This window comes from Heliangelus exortis, chromosome 12 (assembly GCF_036169615.1).
Source record: "Heliangelus exortis chromosome 12, bHelExo1.hap1, whole genome shotgun sequence".
Lineage (NCBI taxonomy): Eukaryota > Metazoa > Chordata > Aves > Apodiformes > Trochilidae > Heliangelus > Heliangelus exortis.
This window is the reverse complement of record NC_092433.1, coordinates 2562384-2585229: the sequence shown is the minus strand read 5'-3', so window position 1 is coordinate 2585229 and position 22846 is coordinate 2562384. Positions and strand designations below refer to the sequence as shown.

Sequence of the window (22846 nt, the reverse complement as noted above, 5' to 3'; positions counted from 1 at the left end):
AGGCTGAGGAGAAACTGAGGCTGAGGAGAAACTGAGGCTGAGGAGAAACTGAGGCTGAGGAGAAACTGAGGCTAAGGGAAAACCTCCGCCATCTCCACAACCACCCGAAGGGAGGTTGGAGCCAGGCAGCGGGTCAGTCGCTTCCCCCTAAGCAGCAAGTGATGGGATGAGAGGGAATGGCCTCGGGTTGAGCCAGGGAGGTCTATTTGGAACAATTTCTTCACAAAAAGAGTTGTCCAGCGTTGGAACAGGCTGCCCGGGATGAAGTCACCGTCCTTAGAGGCGTTACAATGCCATGGAAGTGTGGTGCTGAGGGACACGGGTCAGTCGTGGCCTTGGCCGTGCTTAGTTAGCACTTGGGACCTGGTGACCTCAAAGGTCTTTTCCAACCCAAATGGTTCCGTGATTTTCCACGGGAACAAGCGCAGGGACTCATCATCCCCTGGGCTGTGGCAGCACTGGGCCCCTCACCATGGATCCCGCCGCCGGGGAGGGAGCCCCTGGGCACCTCACCCTCCCTTCTGTACCAACTGATTTTGTATTTATAGCCTAGATGCTAAAGGCCTTAATTTATCAACAAATACCACGAGGCACGGAACAGCAGCACCATCATCCCTCAAAGCACAGCTATTTATGGTTGCATTCAGTCAGTGCTCATCAGGACAACAATGGGTGGCGTTGCCATGAAGCCGAAGAGGGGGAAAAAAAACCACTGGGAACAGCCCTGTCCTGGCTCAAATCGCTCTGCCAGGAACAGTAGCAATTTTAAAAATATCTAGGCACGTTCCAGCCTGGGAATCGTTTGTTCCAGCAGCTGCCCTCAGCATAACCACTGCAGTGTTGCAAGGGGAGCAACAGCAACTACCAGCTCAGAGCTGTGCTGCATTGGTAAGTAGAGACATATCCTTAGAATATTATTGAAGCCCCTTACTAATAAACAGTAGTGGTGGCACGGTGGTATCATCATTATTATTATTTTAATTTAAAATAAAAAAAAAAGTTTAATGAAGGTGCTGTGTATCATCGGGCAATTTTTTACAGCAAATGGAGAGTTATGGGTGCATTTTCATATCTTAAAAACTGGAGGCTTTCTTTAAGAATAATTTGAATTCTCTTTCCCCAGAGTTTTGGGACAATCACCGTGTGTTTTAACAAAACACTCAAGCTTAATTTTAGGATGTGCATTTATCCAAGACACACACAACGGCAAATAATTTTGTAATTTATCTCTACAGGCCATACTGGGTGTAACAGGTGGTCCAAGATTATACACAGTAAATTACTGCAGCAATTTCCTTTGAAATTAGAGATTTGATAAAGCTTTCCTGATGCTGACTCTTCCATGGTTAAGATGTTCTAAATGTAACTGCATAGGATGTGTTAGTGAATTGTTGAATTTAGAAACAATCGTGTTGTATATGACAGAAAATGAAATATCAAGGTTGTTAGAAGATATTTATATTTTAAACATCACAGAAAAACAGGGGGAAATGTTCCTTCCCATTGACAAGCCATAATAGAGGCCACAAGCAGATACAGCTCTTGGCATTAAGAGCATAGAAAATTTCAACAATTGGAACCATGCAGGGCTAGGACTGCAGTAAGTGTTCCTGTCCCTTTCATAGAATCATAGAATCATAGAATCCTAGGGGTTGGAAGGGACCTCGAAAGATCATCTAGTCCAACCCCCCCTGCCAGAGCAGGGCCCCCTAGAGTACATCCCCTAGGAACGTGTCCAGGTGGGTTTTGAATGTCTCCAGTGAAGGAGACTCCACAACCCCCCTGGGCAGCCTGTTCCAGGGCTCTGTCACCCTTACAGTAAAAAAATTCTTTCTGATATTCAACTTGAACCTCCTTTACCAACTGTGGCTGGTGCTGCCAGAGAAGTTGTGGAGCTGCATTTATGTCTAGATAATGTTAGGTCTAGTGGGATGCAGAGAAAATAATTCTTCTCTTAGTGGTGTTAAAGTATCTCAGAGATATTCGTATCTCTAGAAAGCCCTAAAAATTTCTAAAATTTCTAAAATTTGAATTTTAGAATTTCTAAAAATTTCATAGTTCTAGGTAGGCACAAGAATAATCCACAGGTAAGCAAGATAAATCATCTGCAGCACATTACAGAGAAGCAAGTCACTTGCAGACAGAACACTGCCACTTGCCCTGTCAGGTGCACATGTACCATTTCCACTGATCTCTCTCATGCAATGACAAAAAAAATCACCAGACTGAAGAATTGTTTCATTCCTCCTTCTCTGAATGGTTGTCTCAACAACCCCCCCCTCCCTTCTCATCTAAAAAGCATCTCAAAAGCAGGAGGCCAATGGAAAGGAACAAGGGACTGCTTATACTTTCCAAAACATGAGTTTTTATACAATACAGACTGCTTCATTTTACCTGTAAGGAGATTACTGAAAAACACTCTTAACCAGTCTGAACTGAAATAAGCTATTCAGACATTTTCAAAATTACTGTTCTAGAAAATGAGTGTATAAACCCCCCCTTTGGACAGACTGTTTCCTGAATCTGCTCAGAACTGGCTTATTTTTCCTGACAAAAATCAGTCTGTCTTGCACAGCCAAACTAAGCCCATCAGAGTGAACTATGTCACCTTTTGCTGTGCATGTTAACAAAGGTATTAATCAGGTCTCCATTACAGGGCTGAAATCCATCTCCAGTGGCAGCCGTGCTCTTTGTTTTGAAGGGAAGACACATGTAACAAACAGAAGTGATAGGGAGCACTTTGGATGTCAGGATCCATTACTGTAAAGCAAAATAAAACATTATTAAAGAGAGTGGTTAGGCTGCTCAGATTTTAGTGATGCAAGATCTCTCCTTGGTGACAAATTTGTGTGGAAAACTTCTGGTTACTGATTGATGAAATCCCATTCCTATCCGTAGTATTTTCTTGGATATTCTCAGTTCATCCAAACAATTACCTTAAGATTATATGGACTGGTTCTAATAATCACAGCCTGATTATGGTTAGACTCTGATGTGCCAGCAGGAGTTTTCAGTGGTCACTCTTTGTGTTTGGGAGCCAGGTGCACATGTTGGGAATTTTGGATCCAAAATTGGGCAGAAGGGGAGACCAACCAAGGGGATGAATATTTTTTTTTTTTTGAGGTGGTAAAGCAAGCCCTGAGCAAGATTGGTGATGGTGCTGGGGATGGGGTTCCATGGGAGGCTGAGGGCCAGCAGCTTGCTATAAATTTTGTATTAAAGCAGCTTGCTTTACCAGCTTGCTTTTTTTCCTTTGTATATTATATCCACTTTGAATATACTCTCTCTAGGAGAATCTTTTCAAAAATGTGTACTTGATTGGGGTTTTTTTAGGAGGTTTTTATTGCTGGGTTTTTTTTTTTACCTCTTTACATTACCACTATGCTGACTCAGTTGTTTTTAAATACCTATCATCCTCAAATTCTAGACTTAGGTTTTTTTTAAAAAATCCCCTAGGATATTAGAACATCCTTATAAATCCAAATCTGTACTAAGACAATTGACAACTGAATTTTGTCAAAGTCTTTAAGATCTTGGTCCTTACTGCAGAACAAAACTACAAGCAGAGTTCTTCATGTAGCTTCAAGCCCTATTTTGATGCATTTCTGAGTGACCTGCCCTAGTTTTGGTCCTTCTCTGGCAGAGGGGTTGGATTTGATGTTCTTCAGAGGTCCCTTCCCACCCCTGACATTCTGTGAGTCTGTGAGCATCCTTGTCACTGTAAGTGGAGAACTTTATTCAAAGAGTAGCACTAGAATATTGCAGTGACCTTCCTCATTTTAATAGTACATGAAACTATGCATGAAAAAAAGAGCACTTTTAGTCCAGCCAACTATTCATGATACTTTAGCACCTCATGAGGTGTTTTTGAGATAATTCACCATGATTATGTCATTAGGAAGGGAGAATACTGGATCACTAGTATGATAAATGACAAAAAGAGTCAATAGCAAGGCAGAGAGTACAATAGCAGTTTTAAATCCAGTTTTGTTTCCTAACATTGAAATCATTGAAATAATAAAAAAATATATAAAAACTCAAAGTACTGGGGATTAGTAATGAGGAAAAATAGGAACAGAGAAAGGAAGGTTGAAATATCCTAACTATTACACTTTGTAATGACTTACCACATGTATCTACCACTGTTAACACAGAAACAACTACAGAAGGGCTCACATTAAAAAAATAGTGAGAGAAATTTATAGGCAGATTAGGGTCAGTATGGTTTGAGTTGATATACTTCTGCAATTATGGTGTAACACTAAAGTTTAGGCCAGTCCAATGTCTCTTAAAATTATATTAGTGTTTTAGAGAAGTACCTGTCACTTCAGCAGGTTGACTCTAATACATTTCAAAAGAAAATTGCTTCACATCTCATGTGGTCAGCTATTCATCTATAAAACACAGAAATGTACAAAAATATAATTCCATTTAATGGGAAAAAAATGGCTAATCCTCTCAGCTGCCTGTTAACACTATGCAAACAGTAATATAGAACAGAAATGGGAAAAATCCAGGGAACCATTTTCTTCTCATTTTATGTGCTAATCTATGTTCTGAACCCCAAGGACTTCTACATGTCACATCCTTAGAAAAAAAACCACTCTGGCTGTGGCTTTCATTGTGTTGTGTTCATGCCATGCTCCCAGGGGAGTGCTGTGCTCAGCTCTGCATCAGGACAGGCAGGGTGCCGGGGGGAGGTGTCAGCCTGTGCCCTCCCACCTCAAAAAAGCAATTTGCACATTTCCCAACCACTGACCTGCCCAAAATGGGAACCTGCCAGAACTGAGGGGAAGGAACATTGCTGGCAGATGACAGTGTAAGCACTGGAATACTCACTTGGGCCTATTTTCATCATAAATGCTAAAAAAGGATTTCTGTGCTGAAAGTAAGTCACAGAGAGGAAGTGCTCTTCTGGAGTGTAGCATATCACCTGGCAGGCAGTCCTCAGAGAGATCAGCATTACAAGGCTTTTTAAAAGCCTCATAATTTATTGAAAACCATGCTATTAGGTCATCAAAATTTTCTTACAAACTCCATAGAAATACGACACTTGTTTGCCACGGGGCTAAATATGTCCTTGTAAAGAAAACACAAAAGAAATAGGAGCTGAAGTGGATGTTTGCTGGGTGCCAAGGATGTCATGCAGTGTAGAAAGGTGACATGCAATTTCACCCACCTTTAATGACCTGTGTCACAAAGAAGATATAATGTTGATAATATTACTATGCACCCTTTCCCATGTTTTATTTATAGCTGATTATTAAAATATTTTGCTCCATTAAAAGGCCTGTACAAATTGGTAGGATAGCTGCAGTAATCACATTAGCCTAAGACTTGGTGAGCACTTGTGGAGTGACTTGTGTCAGTGCTGCTGGTGTTTGGACAGAAATGGATTTGCTGAATTAATGAAATGTTGCTGATTTTTACACATTCAATTTCAAACTTGTATTTCACCTCTGATGCATTTCTTAAAAAAAAACAAAAAACAAAACTGGTCTTTTTCTATATCTTTGCATTCCTATGCTGTATTAGTTATGGATATCAAGCAGATAGACAACTATCCAATTTGCATTTTTCTAAAAGCATCATAGCAAAATCTCTCAGAGGTGTTTGACTGCCTCTTCCAGAGCTTCCTGTTTTCACTTAGTTTCAAGAGACAGCTTCACTGAGTTCCCCCAGGACTCCTGCTGTTAGGATGTCCCTGAAGCAACAATGTCAGCTTTCTATTTCTTCCCTTCCTTCCATTTTCTTGTTCAAGGTGGCAGAGATACAGTTAAACCATATGAAGATGTGAGCCAAATAGGGATGCTGGAGAGTAACTGCCTCAGTTATTGCTTTAGAAAACTCATAAAATCAGCTTGATCCTCCCCTCCCAAACCTAGGCTCTTGGGCTTTGATTTAGGAACATTAGTAGAGAAAACAGATTAACCAGAACTGGGGTTTTTTTTTAGAATCGGCTGGGTTGGAAGGGACCTCTGAGTTACAGAGCTACCCCTCCACCTCTCCTACCCTACCTGTCCCTTCAAGGTTTTGCTTTTTTGGAGACCTTTGCTCCTTCAAAAGAGAGCTGGGAGGTGGGGCAGCTCCTCGCAGCCATTTTATATCCCCCTGGGCAGTGCTGGGCACTGCCCCCTTATCAGCTCTTTGATTGGCCTCACCTGAGGCCACCAGCAGGTGGTCTTTTAAACATCAAAGTTTTTATTACCTAGATTGTTCCCTTGGTATTAATTGACTTTTCTTCTTATATGCTTACCTATAATCTGTATTAGATCATGTTGGGAAATTTGGCTTTTGATTTACAAATAGTTCACAAGAACCATAACAGGAGCTTGAGATACTAACTGGAAATATTTGCAAGGTGCTATGAAAAATCATTTAGTAGATGTGTTAAGGCATCAGGGCTCTCTGTGCTTTATTTATGTCAGTGTAGTAAATATTTACTTGGCCTTAAGTAATATCCTATTTTATAAGCATATCAACACAACCATTTCTGCATTGGAGAGAAATCCACTCTACTAATTCTTCTAGCATTCACAGGGAGGACCTGATGGCTGGAACAGTATCTAAAGGGGCAGTAAACAGCAGCTCCCTCTGTGCCCACTCCTGCCCCTGGAGAGCACCTAAAAATCACTCTGCTGCTGTGCTGCCCAGCTGCCCCAAGGAAGGTTGGCAGGAGCCTGGGAGGAAGGGCTGGAAGCTCTGAAGTGCTCAGGGACTGAACTGAGCAGCTTCCAAAAGTGCATTTCATCTCCCTGACACTGCAAAAGCAAAAGAATCTATAGCAGTGTGTCCTTAGATTTGAAACCATACAGCACTCATGAAAAAGCACAACAAAACATGTCCTGTATTGTGCATCCTCTGTGCTCAGCAGTCCATTAAATCTTATCTAGAAATCCCATGATAATTTATTTAATAAATCATATTTTAGTAGAGATGAGACTTCTCCCTTTGCAGGCTTTGAACACGGAGGAGTTTGTACTGCAGAAGAGGGCTTTGCAGGTACACAATTAATGTTTGCAGAGATGTAAGAGGGAGTTCAAACAAATTCTGTATGTGATATAAGAACAACCTGTGATAGAAACAGACAGGCTGCAATCTAGGAGTGGTAACTATAGGTCAAAGAAGTCATTATGGGAGAAAGAAGTCTGCTAAAATACTTTGTCTCTATTTCAAAATCTGAAGTTGCAAAAACAGTTATCTTTCCATTTCCTACGACTGAATAAAACTGTTCTCTGATTTTTTTATTCACTATATCCTGTGCTTTATGGATTTTAAATTTATTGTATTTTTGTATGCACTGATACAAACACAAAGGAACTTCAGTCACCTTTTACCATATAATCAAGGCTCAAATGCTGCTGGCCTCACTCAGACTAATTTTGACAGACGCTGAAGGCATCTTGCAAATATTTCAGAGCTCAAACCACAGAAGTTTTTTAATATTATTTATATTTAACTTTTAAATACAATTCATAGCAAAAATTTCAACCATTACACACGTGGACTAACAAAAGCATAGAGAAGGGGCACATTTAATATGCATCTTAATTTTATGTGGTAATATACATATCTTAAAAAATATATCAAATACTGTAATTCATTTCTTTGGCTCTCAGTGAACCACTGTTTCCTCTTCCAATTTTCTGTATATTACACAAACTAATGCAGAAACTTCAACAATAGGACACATTCAGTATTTTGCAGATGAGTAAATTCAGCTCTTTCTAAACAAACTCTTTACAAACTATGCACACTGTCCTGTCAGCAAAACTTGGCCATGTCTCATGTGGAGACCTCAGAGGTTCCCTTCTTACACAGGGATGGGGTTTTTGTCCTTTAAATCCTAAAGATTTTCCTAATTAGAGAAAACCCAATGATTTTCATCCTCCAAATAAGTGGCTAAGCAATGTATGAACAGCAAAGATCAAAGAGTCTGCAGCTAAATCATACATAAAGTCAATTTAATTGACTCAAAAGTGTTTCAATGTGTTTTTTAAGGTTTTTCTACTGCAAATTTTTTTATTTATACTATGAAACTTAGAGTGAAAATGTCCTACCATTCTGACTCACTTTCAAGTTGATTGAACAGATAAATGTGAGCTCAACTGCAACACAGTTTTGTAGTGAGAAATAAAACTGGGGTTGGCTTCTAATGAAAAAGAGTAAGACACTGTAAACCACAGTTCTACATGAAATGCAGCAAACAAAATCTGGCATTTACATCCAATCTGGCTTTCACAGTAAAACTGTCATTTTCTTTTTAAATTACCAAACTGTTAACATGAATTCACATTTTTCTATTTAATTGGCTGTGTAAGTTATTGCTAATTTTTAATAACTTGCATGTGAAAACCTGATAAGTCATTAATGTGCAACATGCAAGATGAGCAAAGAATTGAAAGGATGACAGCACATGAGCTAAACTGTGCAGTTGTTTGGTTACTGGGTTTTTTCTCAAAATAATTAAAAGCCAATACTGTGCAGTATGTGTAGTAATCAAAAACTATGCTTCATCTCACCATTGTCAATGAGTGTGGATCTACTTTATTAAAAAAATCATCTGTAAAATTAAATATTAAAGTAAAAATAAGTAAAAGGAAAACTTGCAATGTGAATTTTATACCTTATTGCACGTGTGTATACATGCAGACACATATAGTACATATATGTGCAGGTATAATTACATACAGGCTCAATAATTCCCTCTAGATCATTAGCTAAAAGTGTGGAAGGGATACACAGCATGGGATAACTAATCTGCAATACATCTTTTAGCCAAATTTTTAAATTATTTCTTTTAATAGAAGCTCAGCTAACATTTTCTTGCCCAACAATTACAATTTGTTTTGGTTTGGGTTGTTTGTGACTTTCTTGGGGTTGCCTGTTTGTGTTTTGTTTGGTTTGTGTGGGGTTTTTTTTAAGCAGTAAAGACTAATTCCTAAAAATTATTACAAAGGTTCACTTAATTTTAGTCATTCTCACTACAATTAAAAGCAGCAAGCCCCACAGTTAAAATGGTTATGTCTCTTTTCTGTCAATTCTTGCCATGCTGCCAAATACAGTTTTATAATTTCATCAACATTCTACATAGGTTTTGTCATGTCTCTCTTCATGGCTTCTTCAGAAAATTATTTCTATTTTACTGCTTGTAGTGAGTTTAATATCATCCATTTATTATGTAATGAAAATCCTCCCAAAGATTTTTTTTAGCCTAGCAAAAAAAAAAAAATAAATTAAGAAGTGGTCTGAAGAATTCAATAAGTTTACTACAGTGCACGTAGTGGACTATGAAGCAGTTTGTCTTGTTGCTCATTAAAATCATGTGGATTGTACAACGTTCAACAAACAGCCAAAAAAGATCCTTTTCTTTTTCCACAAGACTTTAGGCAGGTTTTTTACAGAGTTCTAAAAGCCCAAACATCCTTATATGTAACCAGAGAATAAAGCCAAGGACATTTGTCTTGCCTTGAAGGTGACTTGATCTGCTGTTAACTTTGTGCTCAATTATCAAACCTAGGAGAGTGTTCAACAACAGTGTTGTACTTGCTGCTATCAGGTAATTTGCATTTTGTGTTTAACCACAGCAGCCTCAGTACTACCTAAGGAAATCCAGTATTGTAAAAATCATTCTGTAATAAGTTTTGTGTGGGGGGAAGCACTCAGTCATCATCAGCCTAGCAATCTGAAGAGCCCTGAAATACTCTGTTGGCCTCCATCTGACCATCTAAAGAGGGGCAGCTGCTGCAGTTGCCCACTAATGAGAAAACAGCCTCTTTCAAGAGGTTCCTAATTTCACAGGACAATTGAGAAAAACCTCTGTTCCAGACCCTAATTGCTGGGCTACTCACAAGGGCTAAACAATGCTGCAGCACCATCTTAAGCATTTGTTCTCCTCTGCTCTTGGATGTAGAGCCCACTAATGATCAGCTGGACATAAAATACATGGCTGAATGCTTTTTAAAAGCATATGTTTATGATGTTCCTAGCTCAAATATCTGAAAAAAAGCTCTACAAAATATGGATACCAGTCTGCCTGGTATATTTTTGTTAAGAATAATGCATCACGGTGACATATTTATATGATGTTGTGAATTTAATTCAAAGTAATGGTTGTTAATGTACTGTAGCTACTCTTAAAACTGTCACATCAATTTTTAAATTTTATGTTTCATTAAGTGCTATATTCCTTGCAGAAACCATGAATGAATGCAAACGGAAAGAAATCTCTTTTCCAAAGTACTCTTTGAAATCAATAGGACTAAAAGATGAAAATGCAAAACAAAACAATAGGTTTGGGTCTTTGTCAAGGTTTGAATGTCTTAGAAAATCAGGAAGATGCATATGTTTTATAGCTGCTTTCATCCTGCAGTTGCATTGCACTGATCATATGTCTTAAATCACTGTAAGGGTAATTAATTGCACTTTAAGCAGTTAATTTCTTAGAATCATTGGAGAGCTTAGAGATTAATTCTGCTTCTTCTGCAGAACCTAAACAGAACAAGAGATAATTTCTCATGTTTGACACTGGGAAATGCTAAAACACTTTTAAATAAGTTGTGTAATATTCCCTTTCACATCCTTTACAAATGTATTAAGCCCAAATATTATTTCTATTATTTTTGATGTGAAGTTAAACTAATGTAAAGTACATCAACTAAGTTAAATTTTTTCTGCTTCACAGAAGTAAAGAAATTAGTAAAGAAATTAGTAAAGAAATGAGTATTTCTTAATAAATTACTTAGTAAAGTATTTCTTCTTAGTAAAGAAATTAGTATTTCTAATATTAGGCCTTTTAAAAGTAATAATAGATTATGGAACTCCCCAAACCTTACATATCTAGAAGTTACCCACTCAGCCAAGGACCTCTGCTTGGTTGCAGCTCCTTCTAAGCTGTTCATATTTTCTCTTTAGATTTGAAGAGAAGCATTTTGCAGTTGTGGAGGATGAAAAATCTAAGCACCTGCCCCTTTGCAGAAGAACTGTTCCAGCCTGTGAGAGAAAAATCAAACCAGAGCATGGAAGACAGCCATGAGAAATGTCCTGAGATGGGAAATTAGAGCTGAGGTAAGAACCCTTAGAGAAGACTCTCTCTAAAAACAACATATTAGATCTTATTCACAATGCATTTAATTGACTGACTTCACTGGTGTTAGCTGTGACCTGGAGAGGTGGGCATCCCTCCAGGAGCACACCTCTGCCATCTGTTATTACAAGGAGAGACACCCAAGTTATGCCCATATCCCTACCCTAGTAAATAAGGAAATAAATACTTTTGACAGCTGGCAGGACTTTTTCCAGAACATGGAAGTCTGAGAACTGCCTCCTCCCTCAGCAGCTGTTGTCTCTGTAGCATTCAGGGGAACTCACTGTGCAAACACAGGTGGGTTTCTCTACAGCAGGATTCCTAAAATGATAATTAGTTGTGAGACAGCAGCATTCCTGACAACCATGAGAAGCTATGGTGGAGATTTTTAATTTGTTGCTTAAAATTTTATTTGTGGAAAAAGAGTTCTGTATCTAGTACTGGCTGTGTGTGCACAGCAATTTTAACTTTCTGTTAAGGACTCATGGCTCCTTCCATAAGATTCTTCTTCACATGTCAAAATCCATGCATAAATATTAAATATAAGGCAGTGAAAGCAAGAGGGAAAGTTATATGCTTACACTTAGCAAGAAATCTGGCTTTATCACAGAGCTTGACAAAGCAGTAGAACCAAATTACCTAGTTTTATGTGTAATTACTAGGACTTTTCTCTGGAGATTGCATGGGTTTTTTACAGCAAATCATATGTTTTGGTTCCATACATGGGAAAAAAGATTCAAATCCAGGCATAACAGTCAACAATTTAGCTGAGCTGAGTCACTGTATTGTAGCAACAGCTGTCTCAGTAGGAAGCAAATAGATGAGCTTGCCTCATCCAGGAGGTGAGGACATCAACAGTAAGGAATATGACTAAAAGCTGAATCCAAAACCCTTCCACCTTTAGTCCCAAGGACATCCAGTTACATCATACTAAACATAAATAGTATCTGCACAATGTAGAATTGATTAACAGATGTGGATCAGTAAAGCTTAAGTCATAAAAATGGACTAGTTTGCTGCATTCTGAGAGTGTCAATCAATATTGTATTTATGCAGTAAATTAACCCTTAAATTTGATATCTCTGTCTCCATGGATCCTTTACTGGGATATTCTTCACAGTTCATTAATGAAGTAGCACAACCTTGCCTTTTATCCAGCAGTGACTCTGAAGGATGATAAAGAGCTCTGATTATAGCCCTTTCAAAAAATAAATTAAAAAAAATAAAACAGGATGATGAATTTGGTCATCTGAGTTATTTGGCTCAAATAAATGCATGTTGCAGCATGCAGTGAACTTTGAAGCTATTATTATTGTTATTATTATTATCATTATTATTATTACTGGCATAGTCACTCACCAGTAAACCTAAACAATATTTGTGTTCTTCAGCAGCTGCTTCTCTATGGTTTCTTCACATTTTGTGACAGAACTGAGTCTTTGGCAGTGCATTGCTTTTTCACATGCCATTATGATTTAGATGCTTGCATTACTGTGGTGCTGCATCATTTTTAAGACTGAAATGATCTTTTGTGCCAGCTGCAATACCCACAGTCAGGTAGCTCTCTCTCCTATTAGAGGGATGACAAATTCACAAAATGGCCTCTTAAACAATGTTCAAGGTTCCACAGTTTTAACAAATTCATCTCTGGTGAAAGTAAAGAGCTTGCAGAAACAGATCTGTGTGTCCTGACTCATTGCTAGAGTGAAGTGATTTTCCTTTATGCACTCAGGCAACTAAAAGCTGCATTTCTCTAAACTTCCAGTTCATAACAAACACCAGTGAAGAGAACACAAATCCTAAAGCAGCTGTCCCACGGTTAAGAGGGTAAAAAGCTGGGCTTGGCCTCTGGGGGCACAGGTGTCCATGTGAAATTCCAGTTATTTTGTAGGGTTTTTTAAATTTTTTTAATTTTTAACTGACAAGACACACAGACTGTGCTTTGCACCACACTGGCGTGCCACTGCACTTGAAGTTTCTGGTTGTATGTGAATCACAATGTTTCAAAGATTTATTGTATTTTGTTGGGAAGAGGGGATGACAGCTACAGGACAAGAGGAAACCATTTTAACAAAGTTGCTCTCACAACTAAAATCCAGTGGAGTGATCAGAGAAGGGCTTGGCTCCATTGCCCACTCTGTCACTGCTCCCCTAATGACCAGTTGGCTTTGTGTCCACGTGTGTAAAATATGAATACTGCTGCTTACTATTTTTTGTAGTAAAATCAAATATTCTTGGGGAAAAAAGCAAGTAAAAGACAAAAAATATCACTACGTTTGCTATGTAAATTCATTTTTTGTCACTTGGCAAATTTTTATCAAGTCAAGAAAGAAATTTTTAGCTGTATATTTGACTTCCAAGAGAGTAGAAGTTTTGCTGAAAAACAGAAGGCAACATTTCTTGTGAGCATGCCTCAGCCTGGGGGTATGATGCAAACCAACACTTGAGAAGGAACCCACCCTACAGCAGCAGCTTAACTGAAGAAGTATAATGCCATATAGGGACTGAAAATAGGAATCCAGGATGATAGACAACAGAACAAGTCTGCAAGTTGGGCATTCAATTAATTATAAACATGCAACTTAAGCTATTAAGTCTTTCCCTAAAACTCTACAGTGATAAAAGCACAATAATTTATCTCAGTGTCACAGTTTAACACTGGGCTGGCAGTTAATTGAATGACAGATGCTCTCTATCCCTCCCCAGTAAAGAAAGGAGAGAGAAAAAGGGAGAGAGACTTATGGGTTGGAAACTGAACTACACAGCTGTAATGAAACAGCAATGATAAAAAGGAAAATTATTGAATATATAGAAATATACAGGAAAATGATACCATGTTTCCCCCAATAGTGCTCATGTCAGCACTGAGGCTGCAGGGCAGCCCTGGGAAAGTCCAGGCTGGACTCCTGGAGTCAGCAGCAGTTGGGAGCTGGAGGCAGGAACACACAGATTCAGGCTGGCAGGGATCAGGAGCACAGGCAGGAGAATGGACAGAATCTTCCCAGGATGCTGAAACAAACAGGAAGAGGTGAAGAAGGGCAAAGAGGAAGGGGCTTGACCCTCGTGATGCCTCAAGTTTATACTGAGTATGATGTGTATGGCATGGAATGCTCTGTTTGGTCAATTTGATCATTTATTTTGTCCACTCCTCCCCAAAGGAGGGTTGCAGGTGTGACTTCTTTACTCCTTTTCTCTCTCCAGACCATAAGATGTTCCTCAGAACTGAGCAGTGCCCTTGGTTCTGCAGACCATTCTCCAGCTGTAACTATAAACATCAAGTTATCAGTCCTAGAAGCACTGATTAAGAAACTTGCTGTTAATTTCAGCAAGTGCAGCTCCTTATGAGGGACTTAGCTGAAAGCAAAATTACAAGAAAGAAAATTAGCTCTATCCTGGCCCAAACCAGGACACTCAGGTAAGTGCTTTCAATATTTATGACAAAATATAGTATGACAGGATTCATTTTATAACATAAAGCTGATGAGTGTGGAGTGGACAGTTTGATGTCATGATGGTTTTATGACATAAGTGAAAAGCATTACCTGGGAGACAGGATACAGGCAGCACAAGTGTGTTCCTGAGCCCAGGCTTTCTTCCAATTGGAGAAATCCTCCTAGGGGCCAAGGCCATCAAGAACCCTGCAATGCATGAACACAAGGAAAAAGATGTCAATAACTGTGCCTGAGAAAATCAGACTCAACTACTTGAGAAGTATTCCATCATTTCAACAGTCATTACTCACATCAGCAGCAACACCTTTCCTGTTAACATTAATAATCATTTATTTGCTTGCATCATGAAGATATGATCCACAGCATGAAGAGGTGATGTATGGACACATCTCTACTTGGTTACTGCACTTAGCTGAAATTTCCACAACTCATAAATAAATGGTGCATTCAGTGTAACTGTGTTGATGCTTAATTTCCCAGCATCTATTTTGTATATTTCTCAGGACTGCAGTTCTGTTTTACTAAGGAACTGATCTATGGCAGCCAAAACAGATGATATTTCCAGTGTATCTACAAAAACATGAGGAGCCTATCATTTATAATATGATATTAATTATGCCAGCTACTAAACCAATTTAAAGCAGAGGTCAGAAACATCCACTGAAATTCTTAACAACCAGATGGCTCACTCATAGTGCTGCTGCTTATTAAAAAGACAATTTTGTTCACACCAGTCTTCTGAGGCAGGCTGGGGCTTTTTCAGGCGTGGAAACAGGAGGATGAAACTGAAATTTTGTGTAGGGTCTTCAGATAGTTATTAATAGGAAACAGGAAAGCAAACATCAATCTTTGCATTAAAATTCACAAATGAGGAAAGAAACAAACCAGCAGTCAATAGAGTGCCCAGCTCCAACTCTGGGTTGTTGCCTATGGCTGTTTTCTACTCTGCCACTCACTCACAGCCATCCTTATCTGTCTGATTTGTATTTTTAGCACAGAGAGAAAGGGAGTGGCAGAGAAAGCCAAAACAGTGTCCAAACCAGCAGCTGTTGGGACAAATTTGATAAAAAACTGGAAGACAAGTGAAAATTTCTTACCAAACTGATAATCCAAAACCTCCATAACGAAAATTTCTGGAAAATTAAACAAATACATCAACAGCAAATACATTACAAATAATTTTGTGTAATAAAGTTTTACAATTTTTAAACATCTCAAAGATGCTGACCTCCAGTAATTGGTTTCCCCAGCATACCTGTTCACACAAGGGGCTTGTAAGAAAAACAAAACCCACAAACACACGTGCAAAAAGCTTTTTATTCAGAAGCTTACTGACAGTTAGGGCAGAATTGGTTTACTTAAATTTACTTCAAGTGAGCTTCTGACAGATTTAGTATCCCAAATGCATATTGAAAGAGGGGAAAAAAGCCTCCAAATTAAATAACTAATGGAGTAAGGTAAAAATTGGAAGAGTCTGTATTTTAACTCTATGCTTTGATATTCCATTTCTCAGTTGATGAGGAATGTTAATGATCCAGTTAGGCCTGTACTGTGGGCTCTCCAGGGAAAGGGAAGCAGTCCTGTGGACCTGTGAAATGAGGGAAAAAGGAGGAATAGGAAAGAAGGAAGGACAAGCAATAATGTCACAGCAGAAATCCAGGGATATGCAGAAGGATGGAAAACCCTGGGAAGGCTCTGACCTGCTCCCTGCATGAGGGTAACTTCAGGCTTCTTAATTCTGTTCAAAAATGCAAAATCCTAACAAAACCAGGCAAAACTGGCTCTGTCTTTCCAGAAGTCCAGTAGCAGAGCACTTCTTAGTGACTGCCTGTAACCAAAGGAAATACCTGCCAGCCCTGTCAGTCATTTTGCATTCAAAGAGCTGTGTTTCATTTCTGAATTTGTAGCTACATTCTTTAGTGCTGATAAAACCTGGCTTCTCATTAATCAGGGTGATGCAAACATAGCAGAGACTTGTCTTCCCACTATAAAAGAACTGCAGCAAGTTTCCAGTTTACTTGTACAGTCAAGACAACCATTTGAACTGAGAAAATTAAAATTGTAGCAGCATAAAATAATAGAACTTTATAATATTATTTTTTAATTACAGAAGTGAAATAGAGAAAGCACCTGAGTCAGTCAACACAGGATGCCCATAGAGATACTCTAAGCAATATATAAGAATACTGCTTATTGAGCTTCATTGAAAAAGCCCAAACTTTAAAAAATCCAACACATTAAAACTGTAATTAGTCAAGCATTTCTGAATTAAAAAATATTAAAAGGGAGATGGAGGCAGGTGGAACAAAGCCATCCTCCACCATTTGCTAAAGGATGTACAAATCTTACTTCATGCTCTCTAGACTCATCCTGTCCTTGCTTGGTGCAACTCCCCCTCTGTTTCAGCAGACTGTCACAGGGGTCTCAGGCCTAAAAAAGCAGAAATAGCAATAGGATTTAATGGAAGAAAAAAAAAATGAAAAAAAAAAATTACCCTGCTTCAAGTTAATTTCTAAAAGTTAATGGATGTGGGAAAGCAATACCCAGGGGAAAAAACTGCAGCTTTTTAACACCTCCCTTTCTGCTCTTCATTCTCAGTTAAATCAACCTTGCCACCTGCACATTTAGTGTGTGAAGAGGCCATTTCCAAAAGAGAGCAGACTATTCCCTGAAAAGTTTTGCCTGGGCTTTTTTTCTGTCCATTTAATTGTTACTGAAATGAAAATATGAAATTATGAAACAGGCTGACTTACTGGATTGAAGCTGAAGTCTTCATAGGTTCCTCCAGTCACACAGCTTAATTTAAGAAAAGAACCACATGAAACTTTGCTCCAGTTTCCTTCATTAATACAAAACTGTGTTAATGGTTCCCTCTGTATGAAAGAGAATTCAAGAGATAATGAAATAAACCCTACTTGGTAGAAACATTCAGCCTGACAGAACATTTCTAGGCCAGTCTCAGTTAATGGGGAAAAAAAAAAATCCCCAGTCTTGCAGTAGATTCTTACTAAGCTGCACATTATGAAAGCCAATCCCAGCAAAACAGAAACTTGTCTGAGAAGATGGATTTAACTTCACTGCATAAGTGAATGTATTTGAAAGCAGAAAATTTCTCAAATGTTGTAGGAATACAACCCCTGTTGTATTCTGTGTCTGCTCTGCAGCTTTCTTGCTCCCATTTGTTGGTCTTGCTCTCTCCTGTGTGTTATCATTAAGAAAGCAAAATATCAGAGCAAATTATTACTGCTGAAATCCCTTTAGTTATAGCCTGCAATCCTAGCATAATAAAATTAATCAAAGAGACTGTTAGTGTAGCCAGCTAGAGTAACCCAGTCATAAATAAGGATCAGCCACTTTTTAGAAAGTTAATATTTTATAAGAAAATTAGTGTTCATACTTTCACTGATCAGAAGATTCCACAGGCTTGCTTTCAAGCAAAAATATAAGCAGAGTAGTTCAACATGTATTTAAATATTGAATTTTACATAGAAAATCTAATCAAGAGGGGAAAAAAAAACAAAAACAAACCACACTTTGTTTTTCCTAGGAAACTCTCTATTACACTTGGTCCATATCTCTCAGTTCTTGACATACCAGCCCTGCTAAAAACCTTTTTTCTACTTTTGGCAATGTATTCCACTTGCAAATCTCAGGCTGCAGGCAGACTGGAAAGTTCTACAAGGTTCCAGTGGTGTTTATCTCCTGATGCTGTGGAAATGAGCCCTCAGCTAAGATTGGGGAGTGCACTCACACTCTGCCAGCTGTGGTAAAAACAGCAGAACAAAGAAATATATTATTGAAAATAACATGAATAAGCAAGCCAGGGGGATTTCATGGACATATTAAGCTGATTTAGGCTGAAGAGATTTGGTTCAAAGGAAAATTGTACTATTTCATAACTGAAGTATGAAGTAGTCAGTGGAGTATCTTAGCCTGCTGACAACAAATCCTTTGCCCTGAATAAGAGGCTGATAGGAGATGTGAATGTCATGCCTCTCCTTGCACTGCAGAGTGAGTCACAAGCTGAGCTGAGGGAACAAAACAGAACCCCAGCAATACTGCAAAAAGCTGCAACATCCTCCCAGTATGCCTGCTCCAGAGATGCACTCACAGTGATACTTTCCTCCTCAGCTGAATTTTCACCTTACTGCATCTTCAGTTGTGTAGTCAGTGCCTTGGCCCTGCTCTCTCTGAAAAGCCAAAGGAGCTACAGAGCAAAAAGAGTATATAAAATCTTTGTCTATTATTTTCAGACATCTTTGTGGAATTTCACATCAGCTCTTATATGGGAAAGGCTGTGGAAGATTTGGTACAGACATGTAAATAATGCATGGGTGTAATTATAGATCATAGGCATAATTACAGCAGGCAGGTGAGAGTCTTAAAGTGCATTGCACAGCAGGTGGAAATGCCCCCTGGAAAGAAGTCCCACTGAAAATGCAGGTGTCAGACTGCCTTAAAAACTCCTCTATTTAGTCACAAGCTGTGATGCTGCACACACCTGGGGCAAACACAGCCTCAAGGTGGATGAGAAGGGGAAACTCCCCCCCAGTCTCCATGGATGAGAGGAGCTTCCCTTGTCCCATCACTTCAGGGCCTGTGGCAGGGCATGGGAGGTGCCTGAAACACTAAAACTTTTAACTGCTTCCTTACAGAGAAAGATTCCTTAAAGGTTTGGCTCAGTCACTCCTCTCATCTTCCTCAAAAGGTCCAAAAAAACCTGAATGAACTTACTGTTTCTGTTGGATAAATTATATTCCTGTAGCAAAGTCACTGAAAAAAATGAAGCATTGAGGCCTCAGGTGAGGGTAGGTGCTGTAAACCAACATTCATGTTTAGTATGTAATCTTTGTGAAAAAAGTTCAGGGACATAGTCTTCAAACAAATGGAGGATTTTAATGAAACAGCTTGCAGGTGATTTTCATATTCTCATTTGGGTTTTAGAAGGTAATTTTAATTATTTTAGGTTTCTTTATTCTTCCATGCCAAGTGAATTCTAGCTTTTTAGAACTTTTATTCTGAATTTTTCTTGTCCCAGTGCAAATAAGTAAAGTTTTGAAACATTAACAATTACCTTTTTAATCTCTATCTTCTTTATTTCTATCTCATCTCCAATCTCAACATTTTATGGCTGCAGAAATCATCCCCAATCAAAAAAATAAAAAAAGCAGCTCATAATTTTACTTGCAAGGATAATGAAAGCAATCCATGATCAAGGCTTGCATACAGCTGTATTTTGCTTGAGCCACTTTACCTGAGGCTGATTTAAGTTGATTTATTTTAAGGTTTAGTAATACCAATTCAATTAAACCCACACACTAAAATCATGTCCTTCTTCCCCTGGCATCAAGTGGCACACAATTTATATAACTCTAAAAAAAATTATGGTTTTTTTTGTTCAGCTCTGCTACCATAAGAGGAAACTGTAGAGAATGCAGAATGTCAGATTCTGCAGATCAAATATATAGATACCAGAAATACTGCCTTGGAAATGGATAGTGAAAAGGGCAGGCTGTGTTTTTCTGCAAAAATTATCTGAAATGCAACCTGTATTCTGCCCAGAACTAGAGGAGGCAAATAGAATGTCAGGAGGTGCATGGTGACTGGGATGTCACACACTGCTCTTAGTAAGAATGGTGTAAAAAGAAACACATCAGATAGGTTTGAGCAACTCAGGGGCTGCTTGGTGTTGGCAGAATATCAGACATCAACCCCCAATGCCATCTTTCAGGGAAAAACATCCTAGGATTATTCCATTGGGGCTTTCCCTCCATTTTAAGTAAAGGAAAACTTTCTGGAAGTTTATCTCAGGAAACTAGAAACACCTTATTGCCAGGCACGTGCTTAGTCTCACTAAATGGATTTTATTTTAATTTGTTATTTATCTTTATCATCAAGGTTTCATCACTGTTAACCTTCTGTGAGCTGCCTCATGCTCTTACACTACCTGAGCCTTTTGTAACACACTGACTTTCATGCTCCTGGGTGGAGGCTTTTTAGTGTGTTTTGGTTTGTGGGGGTTTTTTTCCTAAATCAAATTAACATTTTCAGCATTTCAATTAATTGTGGAAATTAATTATTCATATTTTGGTCATTTGGTTGAAATAAAAAATATGATAATTTTTCTAAGCATAATTATTTTGATCTGATTAGGCTGTAATAGAAAAGGACTTAGTATTACTCTGTTTTGAAATACATCTATTATTAATCTATTTTGAAATATATTTTTGAAATTTTGTAAGTGATTTATTCCAAATGCAAGAGACCTAATGGCTCTTAAAGATAGGGGGTTCTGGTTTGTTTGTTTGCTTGTTTTTTTAGATCAGTCTTCATCTCAATTTGCAGCTATTGATTGATCCTCTCTCTTGATGGTGTCATAATATAAGGCAATGACCCAGTCAAGATTTGTATCCCTGCATTAAAAATAAAAACTAAAAATGGAAGTGAAATGAAAGCAGAGTGTTTTCAAGGCTGAAGTCCAGCAAAGCACTTAAATACACATACAGATTCTCAATTAACTCAGTGAATCTCCCCCTGTGCCTTAAGCACTTTGCTGGATCAAAGCCATCCAGAAGCTGATTCCTGCTCCTGGGATTGTCCAGAAAAGTCTGTGTAGCTCTCAAGTCTCTGCTCTGCCAATATTTCATTTCAGTATCTACCCACTTCACTCCCCATCTATTTTGTTTTGCTCTCAAGAAATGTTTAACATGTGGAGTTTATTCCTAAAAGGTGAATGAATGAGGAAATACCAGAAAATTTCCAACAGGTTGGTAAAACTCAGCAGAGCTGAGACCTGCAAAGGCCATCAGGGAGCCAAAGGAGAAGCTGCAGGTGGGAAAGTTACACAGTAAAACAATGGCCTGGGGGAAACTCAGTACAACTTAAGTATAGGAAAGCATCACCAAGTCAACACAGACTTATCCTTGATTTTTTTAGAAAGAGGGAGAGAGGAACAGCCTGACTTCAGAGGAGTTCAACACACCAGCTGTTCCCTATAGATCCTTCTCTCCACTTTGTGGAGAAGCCCTTGATAGCTGGGGGTGAAGCAGAAGTCAGAGAGGGAAAGGCAGAGGCTGAACTGATGGGTCAGTGTGAAGCAAAAAGCCAGGAAACAGCTCCATGTTTTCTGCAGTTGGAGGACTTGGCTGCTACTGCTCTGAGCCCTGGATAACCTGTCCCTCACTTCCTGCCCCTCAGGACCAGCCAGGATGGGCACAGTCACCATCCAGGGCCCAGTGTGGGCACAACAGATAAATCAGAGAAATGATTATTTTCAAATAATCTCAGGGGAGCCCAGCATTAACCTGCAACAGCCGTGGCCATTTGTGTGATGGTAGCTGGCAAGGGCAGGCTAATGAATCCCACAAGTGGGTTTAGCAGAATTTGAAGCATTTAGGATGCTCTAAAGACAAGTTAAAAATAAATACTGGGCTTGAAAAACTGTGGTCTCTGTTGAACTTGTAGAACAAAATCAAGAAAGCTTTGGAGTGTTTACACCACATGCTGCATTTGAAAGTGATTTAGTTTACTCTTAGGAAACATGAGTTGCATGAATGATCTCTCTGTGAGTGAAAGTCCTCAAAAATACTTTATTTCAGAGGGAGAAAAGGAAAATACTTGAGAAGTGTGATAAAGGTCCTCATCTGTCCTTCCCTCACATCTCTACACAGTTGATGTATGAGATGGATAAGAAATAATGAGTTTGCCATAAGGAAAGGACAAATATTGTCTTTCCTTTCTAAAATTCTCTTAAACACGGGAACTGTGAGTTGTTGTCAAGCTACTATAAAGAATGTTCTTGCAGTTCATCTCAGTAAAGCAATTAATTTCTCAGTGAAAAGCAAAGAGATCTGGAATAGTGCTTCAGCTGCACAACATGGAAAAACAGAGTTTAAGGAGGCAGTGAGTGCAGTGAGAGCACAGAGAAAGGATGAGAAAATAAAAACTTAGAGAAACCAGTAAAGTTCCAAGGGCAGCATTAATAATAGATTCACACTTTTGTCTTTGCATAACAAGCCTACCAAAATCACACAGTATTTCAAGTGTTAATTGAGCAATACAGTATCCCTGGGAGGAGAAACTGATACCACTTCACTGAGACACCAAGAGGTTAAAGCATGATTAGATTCTGGATTTTCAGTTTGCTGTTGTCCTAGAAGTCTGAGAAATTGTACCTTAATAACCTCTAATGGCTTTGCATGAACTCCTTCAAAATTGATAGAGACATTAATTTTAAAACACAGTGTAGTACAGATTCAATGGATTACTGATGTAGTAACCCAGCTATACTTAACTGTTTATTTCCATC

The 22846-nt window shown here is 38.7% G+C and overlaps 1 long non-coding RNA gene across 1 annotated transcript; it reads left to right on the top strand.

Annotated features, from left to right (window-relative positions):
- Positions 1 to 48: 48 nt before the first annotated feature.
- Positions 49 to 21862, top strand: LOC139801771 (uncharacterized). The gene is made up of 3 exons (XR_011728306.1): positions 49 to 888; positions 10915 to 11067; positions 21475 to 21862. It is a non-coding gene; the product is annotated as an uncharacterized lncRNA (long non-coding RNA).
- The last annotated feature ends 984 nt before the right edge of the window (positions 21863 to 22846 follow it).